Source organism: Stigmatopora argus, chromosome 15, assembly GCF_051989625.1.
Source record: "Stigmatopora argus isolate UIUO_Sarg chromosome 15, RoL_Sarg_1.0, whole genome shotgun sequence".
NCBI classification, from domain to species: domain Eukaryota; kingdom Metazoa; phylum Chordata; class Actinopteri; order Syngnathiformes; family Syngnathidae; genus Stigmatopora; species Stigmatopora argus.
This window is the reverse complement of record NC_135401.1, coordinates 9,430,752-9,454,088: the sequence shown is the minus strand read 5'-3', so window position 1 is coordinate 9,454,088 and position 23,337 is coordinate 9,430,752. Positions and strand designations below refer to the sequence as shown.

Here is a 23,337-nt window from a genome sequence, read left to right as displayed (position 1 = left end):
GCGTGTTGCGTCTGAGGTTGTTAGCCCAGCTATAGTATTTCCAAGCTATTGGGATACTTGTTAGATTATGGAGAATGACAAACAGATGGACAGTGCCATTAATGATTCTGAGTGGTGGCCTGTTCCATTCCATACATCTGTCATATTAATGGTAAACCAACTGTTTATCGTGAAAAAGTAAATTTTCACTCTATATCATTCATTCTAAAGCCAAGGAGAACTAATCTGTCTGAATGGTCTTCAGAGTTCTGTGACCTGACACGGGGCTATAGGCTGGGGGTCTAAGAGTAAATGTTGAATAGCGCAAAGGTGTCATTTTTGAGGGTCCTTGGCTAATGGATGGACCGCAAAAAACTTCTACTAAATTAGGGAGGCATAGAGAGAGAGATGGTATAAAGGAGGGGGTGGAATAGAGGTGTTTGTAAGAAGTGATGGGGAAAAAGAGGACGATAATGTCCCCTGCAATGATTTGGGGCAGACCCCACCAGCTGGAGAATAATTGCTGAGTGGGGAAGGGAGAGGAGAACAGGCTCTCATGATTGACTTGTCATTGATCATAATCTTAATTGCAGGCATCCAAATCCCTCCTGAGTGTGATTTGTCCACTTGGCACTTGTGCGCGTGCATGTGTGTGCGTGCGAGTGTGTGTATGCATGCATGCAAACATGCATGGTTGTCTTTTAGTAATGTTAAAGCAAACAGTGCAGTTTTAAGAGCCAAATCGGATAAACTGGAGGGCCAGAAAACAAATCTTTGTTTTATTGATAATAATGTGGTTCTGTTGGCCAACTATTATGGGTTGGCACATCTGGCTCAGACCTCTGAGGTTCCTGGATTGAATTTCAGTTCTCCTGAGTGGAGACCAAAAACTGGGACTAATATCTATTCATTGAAGGATTAGGATTTATTTACGTTTCTGGATTAGCTCAAGATCTGTTATAAATTGTATGTATACTAGAAGTATGATAGCTCAGTATACTACATAGTTATGGGAAATGTAAGATTTTTTAAATAATTTTAACTAAATGATTAATTAGACAAACTGTATTGAAGTTTTCCTGTTTTACTATGAAATTACCCTTTAAAATAAAAAAAACTCTTCAATCACAAACCCATCCCCACACCAAATTGGCTACTTGATTGCCCTACATTAAAAAAATACAAAAAATTATATTGGATTACCATTTAACTAGGATCAGAACATTGTTGTTTTTTCTCCACAATAAAAAAAAGAGATGTCTGCTTTTGAACTCTTAAGTTGGTTCTCGGGCCATAAACTAGGTGAAGAAGATTCCGGTGTGGGGAAAAATGCAAGCCCTCACACATGGAAAGGGGTGAGCGAGTGTATGGCTGAACAGGCTAAGAGAAGCAGGAAACAAGGTTAATGTTCTATGACAGACAGAAGCCAGCAACTCTCTTTAATGTTGCTCCCATTAGGGCGCTCCCAGTGCTTGCATCCCACTCGAGCATCCTCTAGAAGATGCCCCTGCCAACAACTGGTGGGACTGCAGCCAAACATGACATTTGCTGGCTCGGCCACTGAACCCCAGCCGGTGACATCTGCAGAGCAGCCTTTCATCCCCTCGCCGGGTACCTGCATGGCCCCCGGCTCCCAAGAGCCACGATGAATGCGCTCCTTCGCCCTCCCAGCTGGCTTCCCTGCTGCCAAAAGGCCACCGCATTCACTTCGACAGATACACAGTGCACACACACCCGTGTGCACCCAAATAGACACAAAACACACTTACACAAAGAAGCGCACTACCTCTGCCTTGCAAACATCTCCAAACAACAAACAGCTTCCAGCATCAACACGTGCAGCTGTGGGGCCTGCTTTTGTTGTCCCTGTTGTTTCATCATTAGGGGCCGTTTGTGTGTTTGTTTTGTTTTTAGTTGTTGTTGTTTTTTCTTCCAAACCGGGCTACTAAATGGCAAAGTAAACCAAAATGAGGTTGTCGCAATCAAAAATGAAAAAGAATACATGGGATCACAAGATCCAAAAGAAGCTATATTAAGGAATTATACGACAGTGAATGTGCAGTATTTGAATGCTGACTGAAAGAGTGCAACATTTCCTGAAAGTCAGTGGGGCGAGAGATGTTAAAGTAACTCTTTAACAGAGTTATATTTTAGGTTTTATGACACAAGTTGGACCCAAGGGCAAATACATTCTTTAATGGAAGTACCAAAGTTCAATTATTGTTAAAATATTAACTAAAAGTGGTAAATCTAATTTCAAAAGCACCTTTTCTCCTTGAGGTCATGGTGTGCTTAAGGCCATTCTTCATAAGAAAGGTGAACCACACCCTAGATTGGTGCCCACATAAAGACAAACAGCCATTTGCACTCACAATCACACCACTTTCCAAGTGGGCTCAAGGGTCCAATCCCAGTTTTCATGTTCTGCCTATTCCTGCGTGGGTTTTCTTCAAGTACTTAGGTTTCCTACAACATTTCAAAAACACATGTGGTAGACTGATTGAACACTCCAAATTGTGAATGGTTATTTTTGTCTCATTGTGCCTTGCGATTGAGGAGTTCTGACGATTGGAGATAATGTCATGATGGCGTCTTTGATGGATTGATTGGATAAGGGATTGATTGATTGGCTTTGTCATATAATTGTCGTATAATTCCTTATTATACGTTCTTTTGGATCTTGGGGCCTTGTGTATTCTTTTTCATTTTTGATTGCGACAACCGCATTTTGTTTTACGTTGCCATTGATAGATCGAAAGTATATGGTATTGATATCTTACACTTTCTAAAACTTTTGCACAAAATGCCACATTAAATAGTTTGTTTACATATACTCCAATACAATTATATTCTTACAGCGAAACTTGTTTTTATTTTTTATAGTGTGCCAGAAGATTCTCCTAGAGTGCATTATGCTAGAGTCAACAAATTGCTCTCTTTTGTTCCTGCTTCAGCACTTGCGTGTCTCTTCTGCGTCTCTTTAATCAGTCCTGATCTTTGACCACTTGTTGTTATGAGTGCTTCTGTGTCGGGGTTCTGCTCCCGGCTGACATTCCATTAGCCCCACATTAGGAAATTCTAATCACTGCGCCACCGGGACACTGGGACTCGCAGCTCCGATTTCACTTAACCTCCAGCAGGAGAGATCAGGCTCTGCGTCTCAATGTTTGTCCCTAATTACCTCCCCACAGTGAGTTGCCACACACCATTTCATCTCATTTTCATCCCTGCTCATCTTGAACTTCAGAAAAAACAAAACCTGTCTTATACTGAAAAGTTCCATGTCCCACCCTTACTGAAATCACCTATTAAAACACAGATTTTTAGCTTGGCTTTTTGTGTCATTTTGAACACTTAACATATTTAACTTATTGATGGGAATAGAAGTCCAATCCATCTAAACTGGAGCATAATTTATTGCTGGCCCTCTCTGCTCCTCTGTCAACATGTCGACTCCTTAATGCAATTTCTGGTGGGAGGGGCTAACATGCAAAGAGTGAAGAGCAAGAAAAGTTGAACCCATTAAAAGAGGTGGGAGGAGAGAGAGGGGAGAAATAGTTTTTCAAATGAAATTATCCTTCCTCAAAGACTATTTTATAGAGATTAATTCAGGTCATTGGATGTTGTCTTAAGTCAAATGTCTAAGTAATGTAATTATCATTACTACTTGCAGTGCTAAATCAATAGAAAAGAGAAGTATAATTGTGTAACTGTTTACAAACTTCCATTATTGTGATTGGTGGAGGTCACTATCGAGGAGCTATAAAACTTCCACAGAGGATATATCAGAGGACCCTCAATTCAAGACAAGCCCCTCAACGCATGTTTAAATGTGATTTGTAGCATCTTAATATGGCGATATGAGAACGACTTTAATGTTTCCTTGACTTTTTTGAAGAGCAAAGAACGATGCAATTAAGAAATGAGCCCTGTTTTGATATGTTATGTTAGATAGTAGTCTCATTAGGATCAAAATTGCTTCTTGGAAAATAGGACAATGTACAAGAATGGCCTTGAATTAAATCATTCAAGAATAACCTTAAAAATATTTGCGACTAACATGGATAGCATGCATTCTTAGTTCGATTTTTAAGGTTTTGTATTTAAAACGGGGTGGATGCATTTCATTTGAAGTTGGCATATGAAGGTTTTCTGCAGATACACAGTTTATTATGGATAAGGTAAACTTGGGACTAAATAGCTTCTTAACGTGAATGTGAATGTTTGTTTTCCTACAAACTACGGCAACCATTTTCCAGAAAGCCAAGTTTGGAAAGTAATAGCTCGGCAGTGACCAAGTAAAGATATGCAGTATTTAAAATGAAAGGATGGCTTGTAAATATCTTTTGAAAAACAAACAGATATTAAACATTAGTCAGACAGAAATTTCTAACCTCAAAAAGTCTTCTTCGGAACAACCTGGTGAGTTTGGATGCGTTTGATTGCCTGCATCCGTGCCAGACTGATTATGAGCAAGCTGCTTGCACGCATATGTTTATATATTTGCATTGTGTGTGCGGTTTAGAACCCGCGACGACATCCCATGTGTGTCATCCTTTTCTTCACAGTCTTGGTCCTCATTACCATTTCTCACTGAGGCTGTTGTGGTGTTCTGAAGCCCACCAGAGGGGCCTTTGGCTCGGTGGGAGAGGTGTTGGAGGCAGCCTGGCCCGCTGCGCTCCTTCCTTCCCTCTCTCCAGGGTGCCTAGCACAGCGTGTACAACTGGCACGCCGTGACTGGTGACCGCCTGCGTGGCGTTTGAACAGGGCAGGGGGTCGTTGCCGGATTCGTACACGCGGTTCGTTTTAATTGCACATGCTAGAAGATACGCACGTCTCCATAGAGTGACCCCTAGTGGGTTCCTCAAATGTTTGCAAGATGCTGCCAGGGAGAAAGTAAATGTGTGGGGTCTCATTTGAGTGAGTTTGTGCAGGAAAGAAACATCACACCCAGAAGGAGAAAACATCTGTGCTGCTACATTTGGACATGGGAGGATATTTTTGTTGCATTATCACGCTTATTTGGGAGGACGCATGCATGGCTACGAATGTACTCTCTCTCTACTATTTTCCCACTTATACTAGAAATTTGTTTTTCTACATAAAATGCCTGCAGTTCATTGTTGATTAAAGCAAAAGACAAGAGATTGTAAAAATAGCCTTCTTTGGAAATAGTTGCTCAAGGAATCGAAATATGCAAAGGACGGATTTGTTAGAACTATGATAACAGAGATAATGTTGAAACTCAAAAGATACCACTTGTTAGCACAGTCATTATGTGACAAAAGTGTCATCAGTCACACCAACATATAAACACTGACACATTCGAAACAGATGAAAAGTACCTAAACGCACTATATTTTTGTAACTGTGCAATAGGTCTCTGTCTTTCTCCAATCTCTGTTTGGGAATAGAATGACGCTATTAAAGACTATTCAATAAACCTGCATATAACAGTGTGTAGCAAATGTGTGACAAGTGGCCCTTGACCAGCTGAAATAATCATATTTCATTGGCTAAAATGGTGCTGGAATTTAAACATGTCTGAAAACAGCTACTTTGCCTACATCCTAGAAATATATATATTTTTCCACTATTACTTTTTCCCCCAAATTTTGAAATAAGAATCTTTTTGCTGGGATCCACCTGCTCATTAACCAACTGTCATCTGTGGTGTATTAATTTATCCTCCTCCTCCTGTGACTTAACAATTTCAGCTTCTTGCATGTTCCACATTAACTTTTGATTTAGTCATATGTTCGGTTCTCAGGTGTGCCTGAGACTTGATGAAATATTCAACCTGTAAACTCAGGGAGATGTCACACTCTGTTCATTCAATATTTACTTTGCCACTCCACATTATTGAGTGACTCGATTCTAATCGCAACTTCAGGTTAGTTCAAAAGTCAAGCTTCCTGTCTTTTTATTCACCTATCAAACATTTTCAATGCGCACTGATAACTCATGAATCTACACGACATGCGGTGTATCATCACAATTCACACGAACCTTCCCCAGAAAAAAAGATCATTGTTTCTGTCTTCAAAAACAGCCTTACAATACACTCTTAGATCTTTGCTTGCTCTTACAGGAATTCAAGAGAGACGGCAGTGTTCAGTGAGGGCAAAGATTTGGTTACATGTGGCATAAATCGCCATGTCCTTCTGTGTTATGTAGTAGGTGAGCTGCAGGGACAGTGAGGCCCTCCCTTCTGTTAGGAATGTTTTCACGTTCCCAGGGGCAGATGAACTAGATTAGCTCGGCACCTCCAAAAGAAGCCGCTCACCTTCTAGACCTTTCACTCTTACTGCTTTCAATGTACTATAGGCACCACGTTAAAGCCTATTCCATCAAGATGGTCCATCATTCAACAAGCTGACTTTATGTATATTTGTTCAGGCTAATGAGCTACTTCGGAGTCAAAAAAGCTGGCTCTTTTCATGAGTCAAAGCAAAAGTGTCACTTCTCCAAAATGATCAGTAGTATCCTTATCACCAGTGTAAAGTTGTGGAGCCACATTTATACTATTTCATTGTACATAACTAACTCTAAAGCCTTCAGAAAAAATCAATTTACAATAGAATCAATTAGAATATGACTCTGTCATTGTAGCAAGTAAATCAACATAAAGAATGCAAAGTTCAGTGAATGATCAATAAATCATCACAAAACTGTTACACTTGAATAGGGATATGCAGATATGAAAAAGTGGTAACATTACATGTCATTAATAACAATAATTAATTCATCTCTACTGCTTATCCTCACGAGGGTAGCGGAGATGCTCAATCTTATCTCAGCTTAAAATGAGCAAGAAACAGGGAACACCCTGAACTGAATGCAATCCAATCAAATGGCACAATGAGTCAAACAACCATTCTTGTTCACACACATACTTAGGGACCGTTTTGGAGTGTTCAATCAACCTATTATGTATGTTTTTGGAATGTGGGAGGAAACCAGAGAGCCCAGAAGAAAACCATGCATAAGGCATGCCCGGGGAAAACATGAAAACCCTTGCTCTCAGAACTGTGAGAAGGACATGCAAACTACTCATCCACCCTGCTGCAACAACACGCCAGCCAATTGCAGAGCACATGGAAACTAACAACACACAAACACACACACAAACAGACACACTTATTATACCTATGGGCAATTTAGAGTGTGCAACCAGCCGACCATGTATGTTTTTTGGATGTGCGAGGAAACTGGAGTATGCGGAAAAAAACTCAGGCAGGAACAGGGAGAACATGCAAACTCCAGACATCCACAGATCACATTGCGATTATGCTTTAATTTTCATACAATGATACTTTTTATTTATACTTTGATATTATGTTTCATTATTTATTTATTTTTTTACTTTATACCAGACAATTTTCACACCTCATTTAAACTTTTCAGACCTTCTGCATATGTATATTTATTATTTTTACATTAGCTTGTTATTGTGGACTATTTTTCACATACTGGAGAACTTTTTTTCAGCAGTGCAATACGGCACTCACATTTTTCATCTTGATCGCCTGCAGGTGTCTCAAACATGACAAAATGTATTATTTTGAGTATTTTAAGTATCCTAAAATATTGACTTTGAACCTTGTAGGAGTAAGTAAATTTAGCTCGTTACTACACGCCTCTGCATGTATTTAACGCGAGTAAGATTTCCTAACGGCTTGCATTACAAATGGCCTGTTTGCTACCGCTCCAGTTGTGTAAGAGATCAAAGAGGTGATGTCATACGCAGAATAGAAATGTGGGGCTCGTCCGCAACCGGAGGGAGTCTGGGTCAATAACTGTCACCGAAACTTGAAAGAAGGTGGCGGAGGGAGGGGGGGTTATGATGCTGATTGAACATTCCACATGGTGCAACACTCCAACCTTTGCTTGTAAAATAAACGTGTTCACGTGATATCTACGGGACAATATAAAGTTAATGTGTCATTTATTTCTTTAGGTTTGCAGTTGTAAAGGTCAAACGTTATCAATCTACTGAGTGGTGTCGAGCCAATAGCACAAAACATCATGAATCTTATCTACACAATGCTTTGCAGCCTTCATGATTGTGGAGGCCAAGAGGCTGTGGCCTCCCGTGTATTTTCCTACAGGCAGGTCATTTGGAGAGCCTGCAGCTGTAATAGGAAAAAAGCCTCGGAGACACTCCAGTCTCCCCTGACGAAGAGAATAGCAATTATTGTGGAAAATCAATTTCAGACCCAATCTCTGCCTTATCGACCAAGGAGCTCCTTGGAAGTAGAGGAGGTGACAGGAAAATTTATATTGCAGCTTCTATTAGGAGCTTTCTATTTGCTGGTTGCACATGGGGAGAGAAAGGCAGAGGCCTCTTGTTTTTGAAGATACTGACTGCGCATCTGCACTACCCACTCATAATATTCGACATATAAACATTGATTTTTGTTTTAACCCTCTACACGCGCATTACTTTTAAAGTAAATTGGCATCAGAAATCATTTTCACTAAATAGATACAAGAGATTACATTTATTCCTGCATCTTAGCCTCCATTCCTACCCAGTCTTAGAGTTATTATTCTACTGGCATTTTATTTATATAGTTATTGCCCGCATGAGATTTTTTTAGTGTGTTACGTAGAACTACTATATAGCAGTGGTCTGCAGTCAGGGCCTTCAAGGCCTTCTCTGCTGGCCTAAGAAATATCTGAATAACACACTGATGTTAATTATATTTTGTCCATGAATACTTATGAAATAATTCCAAATTGTCTGTTAGCTTCCTTTCATTGCTTTTCCCCCTGGTTGCACTGCTTCCAGATGTGTGTTTTCATATTGAAGCATTTAACCAATCACATTTCAGCCATTATTTGTTGCCAGGGTCAGAAATCTGCCTCAAGGCCTTCACAATCAGTTCTGCAGGCTCTGCTGCATTAAACAAGCGTTGATAAGACTGTTGTCATCGCTTTCACCAACTATAATTGGCTAGTGATTAGCCAGAGCTACCAAACTGTATCTGGAGTGTGCTGCACAAGCAAATATATTGTTGTGTTGATTTAAAGCCATTTTCAAGACGGACTATGCCAGAAATACGACAGGACAGGCTCAACTTTCAGCATTAGCTTCGATGGCGATAGAAAAGAAGGAAGAAAGAAAGGAGGCTGGATATTGTGTACAGTTAAAAAGGATTTTTGGTGAGTAAAATATGGCTATATTCCTAAATAATATTTCAGTTGTATGAGGTGATTATTGATTATTTTTATTTTCTTTATTAATATAACAATAGCAATATTGATGTCATGTTCCTGTTGGAGCTATTATGTTCAGTCGTGTTGTTTGTTTTTCCCCAGTTTCCGTGGCGAGCGTTGGTGGGCAGTCTCCTACGCCGCACCTGCTGTCAGTGGTAATCAGGTGGGTATTTAGATGCATCTGATGCTTATTACATTGGTTGGTGCTATTGTCTCACTTTCATTCTATGGTTGTTACTCTATATCAATTGTTAGTTTAGTGTCTCTTTAAATTTGTCTCCTTGTCTAGTTTAGGCTCTGATGGTAGTTTTAGTTTATTTGCCCTCTTATTGTAGTTCCGTGTACACCAATACCTTAATTTAAATGTTGTTGGGGTAAACATTCTTAGCTGAATCCAGCCAGTGTCCACCTCTAATATAGTGTAATATACCATATCCTACCTATATTTCTACACCTAGGTTTATAAATTATTTTTAGTGTGCTGCTGCATTGAGTACATGTTAAATGATCTGAGGCTCACTCAACCACTGTGGTAGTCATTTTGTGTTGCAGTGCCATTCATCGCTAATTTCTCATGGGAATAGGTTAATGTATATGCATGTACTGTGCTTCTAATATAATGTTTCCATGTTGAAATTCCATAGAAGTGGAGTGTCAAAGGATATAAAATCTTCCTATCTTGGGTCACTAAAAGCTTTTTGAGAATGAATTTTGAGTAATGCAACCCTCATATGTACCCTCATGACTACAGTTGGGCCACTTTCATGATTAGCCATAACTCCTGAGGAGAAAATTCATTACATCTTGTCTGACAAGTGCACACACACAGACACGCACACACACGCACAAGGCGGCGAATTTGAACTACTTCAAAATAAAGACAGTAAGGTATAGTCATTTCCTTTACTATCCTGATGCCAAAATAATAATAATAATGTGTAGGCTTTAGCAAAATTTGCTTCTGGTTATTTGTGCTACCCTCCTTTCTTCATCTATATTACTACAGTATTGCTTGTTCTCCACACCACTAACAGCTCTCTGTGGACGATTAATGTGTCCAACAGCGAGCACTGGCATGTATGTGTGCTGACTGTTGAAACAGATGCATGTGCCACCTATGTCAACATGGCCGGTCTCCGGACCTGATGCTGCTCGTAGATAAGACCCTGCCCACAGAGCCACTAAGTCTAGACTCCAGATGTGTTCACACACTCTCGGACCAGTGCGAGTTCAAAGTTATAATTCCTAGCATGACACACACTCCGATGAACGTTCCTTTGCACGGTTGGTCATAGGAAATATGGTTTCTGACAGCTACCTACAAACTTTTCAAGAGATGTTACTCTGGGTTTGTTTGAACAAGATGAAACTGGATAGAAATTGTAAGGTTGCCCTGAAACAAATCAATTAGGATTCAAGAAACTAAAGTTAAAATGTAATGGAATACGTTTTTTTAATGTGACAATGCTACATTGGGGCAAATAATTATTTAGTCAGGCACCAATTGTGCAAGTTATCCTACTTGAAAAGATTAGAGAGGCCTGTAATTGTCAACATGGGTAAACCTCAACCATGAGAGACAGAATATGGGGGAAAAAAACAAAAACTGAAAATCACATTGTTTGATTTTTAAAGAATTTATTTGCAAATCCGGGTGGAAATTAAGTATTTGGTCAATACCAAAAGTTCATCTCAATACTTTGTTATGTACCCTTTGTTGGCAATAACGGAGGCCAAACGTTTTCTGTAACTCTTCACAAGCTTTTCACACACTGTTGCTAGTATGTTGGCCCATTCTTCCATGCAGATCTCCTCTAGAGCAGTGATGTTTTGGGGCTGCCGTTGGGCAACACAGACTTTCAACTGCCTCCACAGATTTTCTATGGGGTTGAGATCTGGAGACTGGCTAGGCCACTCCAGGACCTTGAAATGCTTCTTACGAAGCCACTTCTTTGTTGCCCAAGCTGTGTGTTTGGGATCATTGTCATGCTGAAAGACCCAGCTACGTCTCATCTTCAATGTCCTTGCTGATGGAAGAAGATTTTCACTCAAAATCTCTTAATACATGGCCCCATTCATTCTTTCCTTTACACAGATCAGTCATCCTGGTCCCTTTGCAGAAAAACAGCCCCAAAGCATGATATTTTCACCCCCATGATTCACAGTGGGTATGGTGTTCTTCGGATGAAATTCAGTATTCTTTCTCCTAGAAACACGAGAACCTGTGTTTCTACCAAAAAGTTCCATTTTAGTTTTATCGGACCATAACACATTCTCCCAGTCCTATTCTGGATCATCCAAATGGTCTCTAGCGAACCGGAGATGGGCCTGGATCTGTACTGGCTTCAGCAGGGGGACACATATGGCAGTGCAGGAATTTAGTCCCTGGCGGTGCATTGTGTTACTGATAGTAGCCTTTGTTACTGTGGTCCCAGCTCTCTGTAGGTCATTCACTAGGTCCCCCCGTGTGGTCCTGGGATTTTTTCTCACCGTTCTTGTTATCATTTTAACGCCATGGGATGAGATCTTGCTTGGAGCCCCAGATCGAGGGAGAGTATCAGTGGTCTTGTATGTCTTCCATTTTCTAATAATTGCTCCCTCAGTTGATTTCTTTACATCAAGCGTTTTACCTATTGCAGATTCAGTCTTCCCAGCCTGGTGCAGGTCTACAATTTTGTCTCTGGTGTCCTTCGACAGCTCTTTGGTCTTGGCCATAGTGGAGTTTGGAGTGTGAGAGACTGAGGTTGTGGAAAGGTGTCTTTTATACTGATAATGAGTTAAAACAGATGCTATTAATACAGGTAACGAGTGGAGACCTCGTTAGAAGAAGTGAGACCTCTTTGACAGCCAGAAATCTTGCTTGTTTGTAGGTGACCAAATACTTATTTTCCACTCTAAATTGGAAATAAACTCTTTAAAAATGAAACAATATGATTTTCAGTTTTTTTCCACATTCCGTCTCATGTTTGAGGTTTACCCATGTTGACAATTACAGGCCTCCCTAATCTTTTCAAGTACGAGAACTAGCACAAATGGTGGTTGACTAAATACTTATTTGCCCCACTGTATTTTGAAGGGGTAGTTCATGAAGATGTCAGTCTTTTTGTAATGACTGAACATAGGTGTAGTACAGTGGTTCGCTATGTCTAAACTAAAAGCTGATACATTTGAGGCATTTTACTTTTTCCGTAAATAGTAACATGCCTCAAATGTATCAGCTTTCAGTTTAGACATAGCGAACCACTGTATTATGGAGTAAATTTATCATGGCAAAGTGAAGTACTCATGTTCATCAAGCAAAGTACATTTGACTTAGCAAATCATTGAAGTTCACTTCAATGTTCACAAAGCAAAAGCAGGTGTACTGTTTGTTATTTATATTTGGAAAGATTGGAAACTTTTTAGCGCAAACTTTTTACTCCTTTGTTTTTGTGTGAACATACACCTAAAAAGGTTTTCTTGCATGTAAATGGCACTGGAGGCCTAATTAATCTATGTCACCACAGATATTGGATGGCACTGAATCAAAACCCCCTGCGCATACATATGGATGGATGTAAATATTTTGCAGTTTCGAAAGTTCGGAACTTTCTACATCTAAGAAGATATCAAATGTAACGTTGAAATGTTGTTCTCTCCAAAGTGCACTGAAATAAACAGAAACATATGCTAGCTGCATATGCTGCGTGCTGCTTTATTTGGACGGATCTATAGCGACAACAACAAGGGTCGCATGTGTGAGTGTGCATGTGTATCTTGAGAAAACTCTTGAGTAAGTTGGAAATGTACAAAAACAAAAGTAGGGAAGAGGGAAAAAGTAAAGACTGAAAAAGTGTTCTAAGCACAGATGCACCCGCTCTCTCGCTATGTGCCACGCTCGTGGGTATGCTACCGATCCAGCTATTCTTGTTGGTTTGTTAATTGTTTGTCACCCACCAGGTGCCATCTGTCTGTAGTCCCACAGTCCCCAAGCCATGTGGGCCGGCCTGCCTGGCGCCTGCCAACGTCACTGACCTGCAGCAACCGTCCACACCTCCGTCACACACCTCCTGATCCGTCTGGGATAAATAGCTCCTCACTCATCTTCTGCACTGCTATCACGACTCTCCAATCTGTCCTGTGTGAGAGTAGGGAGGGAGTAGGGGGTGACACAAAGCCACAAAGAGGGAGGGGGAGACAAATGAGATGAATTGAGAGATGGATGGACGGATGGACCGAGTGCGAACGAGCAAGAAATGGAGATGGAATGTCGGCAAGGATAAAAAAGGAAGAGATGTGCCATTAATGGTCTGTTTCTGGTCAGTCTGTTGTTGCAAGAGCACAGAGGCTCAAACAGCATGTAGCCTGCTAAAATTACTCAGCAACAACTGCTACATTTGTGCCTGCATATGTCTGCATAGTGTAGACGTTAAAGCACCAATTTAATCATGTCTTTAATTGCTATATATGAAAACAACAACAGTCTGTTAAGATACATTCCCCATAATGTCAGTCAACTTGGCTCATTTGGACTTCTGAATGGGAGAGAGGTCACCTTCACCCGGCCTGATGTGGAGGCAGCTGTGTGCTGAAAAATGAGATCAGCATGTAGAAAGCCCACAGCCGCATACACCAGTTAAAGCATACAGTGGCCAAGGTACAATAAAAGGGAACAATGAACAGCCCCTTGCTCTGCTTTTCTGCCTCTCTGCAATCCTGGGGCATGTTGGGTCACCTTGACGAGACTGGGCTCCGCAAAGGGGAGCCCACCCCCACTTTGGGGCAATGGAAGCAGTCAACAGGGGTAATGAGGCGTTAAAGATCCAAGCGGGACAGCTTTTAGATAACCCCATACACACATTATCTGCATGTGTTTACAGAAAGGACAGGGGCATGAAAACGACACAAGGGCATGAGATCAAGTCACTCTTCTCAATTTTAATTTTTGGGATTTGATAAAAAAACTGGGATATACCTAGAACTATGTTTTACACATTATTGTATACTTTTATCAAACTATCCAGTGTGTTGTTTAACTTCAGTTGTATCACAATTTTCTACCTTTAAGGTAGTCAACGCATTTTAAAGCTCTTTTGTCATTTCCCTTGATGAAACAATCTCATCACATGAGTAAGGCATATATTCACATAAATTCCCTGTGTTATGATGTTAGGAATGAGACAAAATTCTGAATTGGAAATTAAGATCTGGCTTGAGAAATTGAGCTGTGGGTAACGACAAAGAAGGATTGTGTTTGTAAAAGTGAGTTATGGATGATAGCAGCTGTTAGCATCCATAACAATGACCAACCTATTCAGTGCAAAATCTTGTGTTACCATGCCAACTAATAGAATATGAAGGTCAATAAGAAACAGATTATTAGCCGTGTCTGTTTCAATTCCCAGATGATGAACGGAAAACCAACTTTACTGGCGAGGATGGTTGCATTTTATATGTTATGAGCCATCATGACAAAGATACAGAATGTAAGATGCTCAATTTGGCTTTATTGCTTCCAAATGTGACTTGTTAATAACAAACAGCAATGACATCAAATTCTGCTTTTGTGGGTTTGGGCGTGGATTTGGGAATATTTGAAAAGCCTATAAGTTATTCAACCCCCATATACAGAATTTGGAACGGTAATGCCCCAAATAAATTAAATATCTTAGTAATCAATTTGTTTTTAGATTTTCTGAAAACAATTCTGAACTTTTTGCTTTCTGTCTAGTTCAGGTTGACTTTATATTCATACACTGTAATAGCTTATAAAAGGAAACACAATAATGTTCTTTTTCCAAATGTAGTAAGCATAGGATTTCAACATGAGGAAATCATTTAGTGACATTGGCTGATGGGATTTTTCAAAGAATCTCAGCTAAGTTATGATAACAGAGATACTGCCAATGCGCACAAACAAACAGGTCTCTAATGGAACTCACTATGTTGATATTTGAAACTTCAAATGTGATAAGACTCATATTTACATTTTCGATCATTTAAGCTTCACTGATTAACGATATTATATGTTGCCCATTTCCCTTCCCTCCTGTCTTAATCAGTTGTCTACAAGACCATTATATTTGCTACAATGTGAGTGGCTGCAGTCATTTGTAAGTAACTGTTTTAAAAATGTGTTTAACTAATGCTTTTCTTCTGTAATCAGTTGAAATCTATTTGAAAAGTCTGATCATTACTCAGAGTGAACATATTCCTTTAATTCTCAAATGTTCATACAGCAAGAAGCAAGAATTTATTTTTTTCTAATAAAATTAATGAGCACAGACATTTTTCAGTCAAAGAAATCAAGAACATTGGTGCCTTGTTCCCGTAAATAAGAGTTATGCCAAAGCTGGATGTAGTCCAGCTCAAGCCATGAGGCAACATATTTTGAGTGGGCTTGCAAATAATGTTTGCCCTGACCGCATATATCTGTTAAGTCTTAAAAGTGTAGGTGGAATTCATGTAAAAGGGAAATGGGAAAAGATTGATATGCAATGGAAGAATTAACTTGAGAAAGTAAAATGCCTAAATGTGGAACTAGGGGAGCTTATTTCACTTTTTTTCAGCTCACTTTTATCAGAAACATACATTGAAAAGAAAAAAAACGACAAACTAGCACCATTTCTGTTTTCTTTCCCCACCTGATACTCCCTGATGGTGAATTGTCCTAAAGCTGACCAAGCTTGAAATATGACAAGCTTAATACGTCCTACATTAAAGTGGAACACGGTCTAGTTACTACAGCAACAACTGTCCTGTCCGAGCCTGCAGCAGTGTGAACGTAACCCCTCGTCAAAGGGTTCAAGCACAGAAAGAGCCGTAAGTTCTGACATGAGTGGGAAATGCGTGAAATAAGAGATTAGTTTTCAAAGGAAGAAGGCTTCTTGTATGTGCAAGCATCCAAGGGAGGCCTCCGTTTGGGTGGGTGGCTGCTCGGTTGGGTGGGCTGCGTGAGAGACAAGCATGATATGTGTGGGGCGCCGAGAGGCAGCCCTTGTGGCGCTGTCACCTCCCCTTGTGTGTTTGTACAAGGGCACTGGAACATGTGGGGGACTCAGCATGAGACATCACACCTGGAGCAAAAGACAACTCCATGTAGCCCCCAGTATGATGGCCCTTGGCTCCAGTGAGTCTAGCCAGCATCTGGAATGGATATGTGGAGATGCTTCAAACTTCACAACTCCTACATGGGAACTCTTCACTCTCACTCTTGCCAGTACTTAATGCGAACCGAAAAGCTGTGATAAAGAAGGCATTGCTTTGCTGTTGTAGATATCTTTCGAGGGACCTCGAAGGTTGAACATAATCTCTTTTAGGATGATTTGTTTGGATTAAAAATAATGCTAATAATAATATTTAAAAATGGCAATGATTTAAAAAAATAATGCTCCAGGGCGGGAGTCGGCAACCATAGATACTGGAGCCGCGTGCGGCTTTTAGCGCAACCCGAGTGGCTCCCTGGAGCTTTTTCAAAAATGTACGAAAATGGGGGAGAGAAATATATTTGTTGTTTTGATATGGTTTCTGGAGAAGGACAAACATTACACAAATATTTTTAACATTTTCCAAAACATCCATGGTAAGCTGATTGGACACTATAAATGGTCTCTAGGTATGGGTGTGAGTACGCATGGTTGTCCGTCTCCTTGTGCCCTGCGATTGGCAGGCCACCAATTCAGGGTGTCCCCCGCCTCTGGCCCGGAGTCAGCTGGAATATGCTCCAGCACCCCCCACGACCCTAATGAGGATGAAGCGGTTCAGAAAATGAAATGAGATTTTCCAATGCTGAAAGAATGTGTGGAATAAATATTCAATTTCAACATTTCTGTGAAAGAAGATTTGCGTCATAGCCTGTGCCACACGTTTCTCTCAGCAGGGCGGGATGCTGGGCAGGTGCCTGTTGTAAACAAACCGGCGGGCCAAAAGAGAGGGTTCAATGTTTCTTGGACCAAATGATTTGCATTAATTGCCAATGCGGAATGATTCCCTGAATGTTCGCTTTGTAGTGAGAAGTTGTCGAATAACTAAAAGAGTCATGAGGAAAGACATTTCCAGGTAAGGCATGCTACATTTGCAGCCAGGTATACAGTTATGAAAGAGAGAAAGAGTAAGATTGCATTACTTCTAGAGAAATTAAACGAGCGCAAAAATAGACTCAAGAAGTGGTTTTCTCGCCAAACTCCACTATTGCTGCAAGTTTTGTTACAACCAATGAGATAATAAAGCATGGGAAAACATTCCCAGATGGCAAAGGAGCACGTTATGCACGATCCATTTTGTTGTGGCTTTGTCAAATCCTCCAAATAAAAATGACATTAAAAATCAAATTTCTTTATCACCTTTCTTTAATTTCATCAAAGGAATGAAACATAATTCTTGAATATTGTAATGAAGTTAAACTTGAGGCGGCATCGTACAACAAAGCAGTCATGTGGTGCATCGTTCTCTACAGAATGGGGAAAATAAATATTTAATCATGATGTATTTGTAGCCAACTTAATTATTTTGATAGTAGGCTAATATACATGCAACATATGTTGCCTTCATTATAAGGCATATAATTTTGCGGGTCCAGACATAGTACTTGTTTTTTCGTCCAGGGTCAACGTTTTTTTTGTTTGTTTCTTTTAAACAGACTCGTCTTGTATTTTTTACAGTTAGAGGAGATTATGTGTAATCCTTTAGTTATGTCACTATATGCCAAGAAAGCGACAAGAATTCCAACAATGGACAAAGCGCCTCCTTTCCGTTGTTCAGTGAATATATTTAGACAGCTCTCCATAGCTTGTATGTCATAGCATGTATATTTTGCAAGTGTTAATGTTAATAGTAACATTATTGTCTAATGTTACTATTAACATTAACTCTTGCAAAATATTAAATGTTGGTCCCATTTGTATAATACAGTATTATATCACCTCACTATATCATTATCACTGAGGATTAGTTAGAGACCCATCCGCAATAGGTGAAAGTCCACAATATACAGATCAGTACGACCTAAAATTGCTTTGTTTGAGTGTCAGAGAGCTGTATTATAGCATATGCCAAAAAATGAAGGAGAAAGAATGAATACAACTTAAATAGGGTGTTATGAAAAAGAATGATAAATGCAATATATGGTTTTGAAAAAGAAATGCCTCCATGTGATGTGAGTATTGGGTTTTTAAGAAGCTACTCAACCGTATTGTGACTGAGACAATGGCAGAGGCTGGTGTTTGTTTACGCAGAGCCACTCAGTCACCCAAATAATCAGCTGCCATGGTCCTTTTCTAATCCCTGCACAAAAAGGCAATTGAGGCTGGCTGAACTGGCAAAAGCCTCGATAAGATACTCAAACACTGACAACGCTTGATCAGCGGGCTGCTGCTTCTCCTTCACACGACGTCTGACCTGCCCTTGTCCAACGTGACTTGGATTTGAAGTTCAGCCCTCAAACAACATGGGATCCATCCAGCCACTCACTTCATTTGCACTTTTGAACGAACTGAATATGATAATGTCTAGGAATAGAAAACAATGAGAAAAATCTGCTTAGGTTAATGTGAAGGCTGTCAAGGTTGTCTACAAGCAGGAATGGGAATCATGGATGCAATAAAAGACAGGAGAGGACCTATATCTAATGAAGACAGAACATGTTTCATAGTTTTAACTGAGACCAGCACGTCAGGAGCTAAGAAATCCCTAAGATGGCTACCAGTCTTGGGACTCCATCTCCCAGCATGGTGCAGAAGAAAGTTTTTGTTGAAATCTGACAATAGTGTTTGCTGATTTTGCTTTTACTTCTCTGCAACATTTTGGGCACTTTTTGTTCGGGTAAAACCGTTCAATCCGCTGCGGCACAAATGGTGGCTGTGCTCTTTCCTGTCAGTATATAGAAGGTATCTATTCTCAACAATGGTATCTCTGTCAGAGTTGCGGGGTAGGGGAACCTATACCAGCTGACCTCACGTGAAAGGGGTACTACCTGAACGGGTTGCCAGTCAGTTGTGGGGCACACATGGAGACAGACAACCATTCGTACTCACCATCACACTGGCACTTAGTGGGAATTGATCCCACGTCACCTAAGCCCAAGTCAGCCGAATGTATTACTACACCATCAGTGACTTGCGTGTTATTTATGGGTACCACCTGAATAGTTTTGAAATAATGCTGCCATAAGCTAGACCTTTAAAATGCAGGCAATAGCCCCAAAAAAAGAGAATTATTAGTGTTATGTCTTACTAATTAATTCCTTAGAGTACACTACAGTTGCATGAGGAACCGTTTCAATACAAACTACCCTGGTGATAAAGAAAAACAAAACTCAAACTCTTTTGAAATGAAATTCCTACTTGAAATTATATTTTGAGCTGGTGGTGGTTACATTAATGACTATTTCTCTCATGACTACACTAAAGTTGTCCAGAGCATACTGTATATTTGCTTTTCACACCTCTTGTATAGGATGAGGGAAAGCGATTATGTGTGTCAGCTTGTGTGTGTATGAGATAGTGAGCGAGGAATGAGGGAATGGTAGGATAGAACATAGCTCAATGATACTACATAATCTATCTTGCAGCACCACGTCTCAATATCACAGCATTTCAGACATTTCCCCCAAACTTGGCAATGCGACGGCACTTCCCCTGATCAGTGGAGTTATTTCAGTATTATATGACGGGATGCTGCAGGACGGAGATATAGTTTGCAACGGCACAGATGGGAGAGGCTATGGCTCCGGTAGCTCGGTATCGCATGCAAAAATGTTCGGTATGTTCTAACACAGATAAAGCTGACATATTCTGAGGCGTTTCACAGACAATATCCATGAAGGAACAATCTCCCATCTGCCAGTGCAGCCTCTCTGAAAATCCTCTCTGCCATGCTTGATGAGAAAGACAAAACATTGGCTGACTGTGTATCGCTCCTCGTCAAGGTTCTACCTGGGCCTTGCATAGTATAGGCAAACTTGCTAGCCAGGGCTTCGACAAATAAACAACAACACTGCTCAAAACATCTTCTGATGGTCGACGCCTTAAACAAACTATTTATGCATGCTTTGGGGTTTTAAATGGGAGATTGGATACTGAGCATGAAGGGACAAATAGCTCTAGAAAAGCAGAGGTAATATTTTTTTCCTAGTGAATATCCATTTCTTTCCTTCACAAGTCTGCGTGAAGAAGGATTACTGTGTGGGTAGAATACCAACGAACCTACGGCTATACTACTTCTGTCCACATGATGGTGCAGATTGTGAAGTCTCTCCCGGTGCAAAACCTCAATCGAGTAACTGAGGATTCCATACAAAACCCATGAAAAAAATGCACCTGTCACATCAGTTGATACTATCGGCAAAATGAGAGCCACTGTGCAGGTTGTGTGAAGAAATTATATTCTCAAAACAATTATCTTGCAATTGTTTCTAATATTTGGTAAAAATAGACTATTGGAAAAGGAAATGTATCCTTTAACCTGAGCCACAATTGACCATATACACACGGTATAACAATAATTTATTCCAGTTGAAAAAAGTAGGACAAATATTCAAATTTTCAATTAAATGTTGGAATATACTAATTTCAGATATAAAAAGTATAAACCCACTTTTAATAGATTTTTTTTTCTAAGAGAATTCTCATTTCATTACACAGCTCTAGCTCTAATATTTTAACTTGAAATACTCGTGAAAATATCCACATTGCATAATCATGATCACAAAACTATGAAGTACAAAAATCCCTTTATAACAATTAGGAGTAGAATTTATTATCATTATAATATTATTATTTGTACTACTACCATTATTAGGATTATTATTATGACTATAGCCGTGCCCATCTCACAGCAGTTAGTACACCACAAACACACACACACACACACACACACGCACACATCTCGAAGAAATAAAAGCAAAAAAACATGGAATCACAGGTCAATTATATATTTACTGTGGAAAAGAAGTGTGTAAATCAAAGAATATGTGCCTCTCTTTCTAAATTTCTTCAACTTTCCGCCGATAAGAAAACAAATATTGACATCTGCGATCTTGGAATCACTCACACTGCAGAGCTATATGAACATAAATTCATAAATGAGAAGTAAATCTTTATACAGTATCAAATGTTTTGTATGCAACAAAGAGTTGTATCGCATGTGTGTGTGCGCAAGAGAGTGTGTCCTTCCTGTCTGTGTGTTGTCGCACCTGTGCTCTCTGTCATGATGTTATCATATCCTAAACACCTGCTCCACTGTCTAAGGTCACCAACTACACAAAACAGCCGGGCATCTGAAAATAAGTGTGTGTCAGTGTGATTTTGTGTAAATGGAAGTGTAATTTAAATGCAGCAAAGCTAACCCAGCCAATCTCTCTAAAAGTGCCATCCAAGTGGAAAAAAAAATCCAATAAAAATTGATTTTTCCATGTCACTTGATATGTCCTGTCTGTGTTAGGATAGACTGTGCAGTTCATTGTTCTTCGTTTTGCTATCAGATTTTAGAATCTGCAAAGTACATTTCTATGAGATACAACTAGATATGGTTGGCTATTACTTTACATTTGGCAATTAGATTTTTGAGAATGTGTAAAACTTAAAACAAAAAAAAGTAGGAAAAATGGGGTACGATAAAGAGATGCAGGCATGCTATCGCCATTCTACCATATAATTATCCACATTGGGCTCACGAGAGATCTGGAACATTAATGGTCTACTTTCCAGCCACTTGATGCAGTTTGGACATTGCGCTGAACATTTTATATTACATTTGTAAAATTGGACTGTGCCAAGAATATTTTTTAGTTAAATTAAACAAGATACAGCACTCCCTCTTTGCTTAATCACACATCTGCCAATGTTGAGCCAAAAGAAGTGAACTGAAAATTAACTTGTGAAGCAAAGTGTCAACAGAATGACAAAATTGAGGCTGCCAAAAAAAAAAAAAGACAGCCATATTTTGATAAAACTTCCTGAATGAGAGCAGAGGAAATCATTGCACTGGTTGAATTGCTATGTTGGACGACAAAAAAAGGCATTATAACGTTTTGCCTGGTGGTGTGTTGCAATACTTCCTTCTCTTTATGACAAACAAGAAAGATTTTCCGATTGAAGACAATTCTAGCTCTTCAAGCATTAACAAGAATCCCAACAAGGGCTTTTTTTTTAAAAGAGTACCAAAAGGAAGACATTTCACGCACTGGGAGCCTTTTGATATTTGCTCTCACTCCTTCTCGCTGCCTGTCTGTTTCCTTTGTGTGCGTAAATCATCTCTTCCCTGCGGCCTGTCTGTGATCATGTTGATGGGAAACAAAGAAATCATCTTGAATGGCACATTAATTTCCTCCGTTCTCCCCCTGCCCTCTGCTTAATGAAATCCCCTCTGCCACGGGGCTCGACAAGCCACACTGGCAAGTCGTCACCAGCCAGTAAATATGTTTACCTTGGAGCGCTACACTAATGGACTGTTTACTAGAGGGTGGTGGCTAGGGCAGTTACAGAAATAACACTAACTCTGGGTCCGCAGGTTCAAGCTCCTCCGACCAAAAAAAAAAAAAAAAAAAGAACGCAACTGATGATTACATGAAATACAAGAATGCGAGCCCAAAATTAAGAACCTAGATAATGTCTACATGGACAATGCACATGTTGGAAAATAAGTACAAGACTAAAACATAAATGTTTGTGTCAACAAAAGTAATCCATCTAACCCCACCCCAAAAGTTTGCAATGCAACATTTGGAGAAATTTGACTTCATTGTTTCACACATGCAAAACACTGGAAAAACAATGTGGGCAATTTACAATTACTGTTCTTTTTGAAGTTAAAGTGCCATTTTAGTACTTTTTTTCCAGAATAATCCCATTGTTAAATGGTCTATTCAAGACAAAAATGCAAGGTGTGATTTTTTTTTCTTATAAAAATGAGTCAATTATGTAAAGACTGGTAAAATATATGTGCACAACCCCAAATATTTTTATTTTCATTTTTTTAATTAAATCTATTTATGTATGAAAAGTACTTATTTCATCGAATTTCTTGATTTTGGAAGCTATTTGTTGAGTTAATGTCCGTGACAAATTATTTCCTGTACCAGGAGATTTTGCAATGACAGAAGTTCTGTGTTTAGAAATTACCTGCAAATAATGTGTTAACTTTTTTTTAAAACAGTAAATT

General features: G+C 39.6%; 1 long non-coding RNA gene across 1 annotated transcript in view; it reads right to left on the bottom strand.

Moving 5' to 3' along the window:
- LOC144089790 (uncharacterized) overlaps nt 1-23,337 on the bottom strand; it is a 189,487-nt gene that overhangs the window by 51,404 nt on the left and 114,746 nt on the right. Inside the window, exon 4 of the long non-coding RNA XR_013305182.1 lies at nt 13,138-13,318. This is a non-coding gene — a long non-coding RNA (uncharacterized LOC144089790). The remainder of the gene's footprint in view (nt 1-13,137; nt 13,319-23,337) is intronic.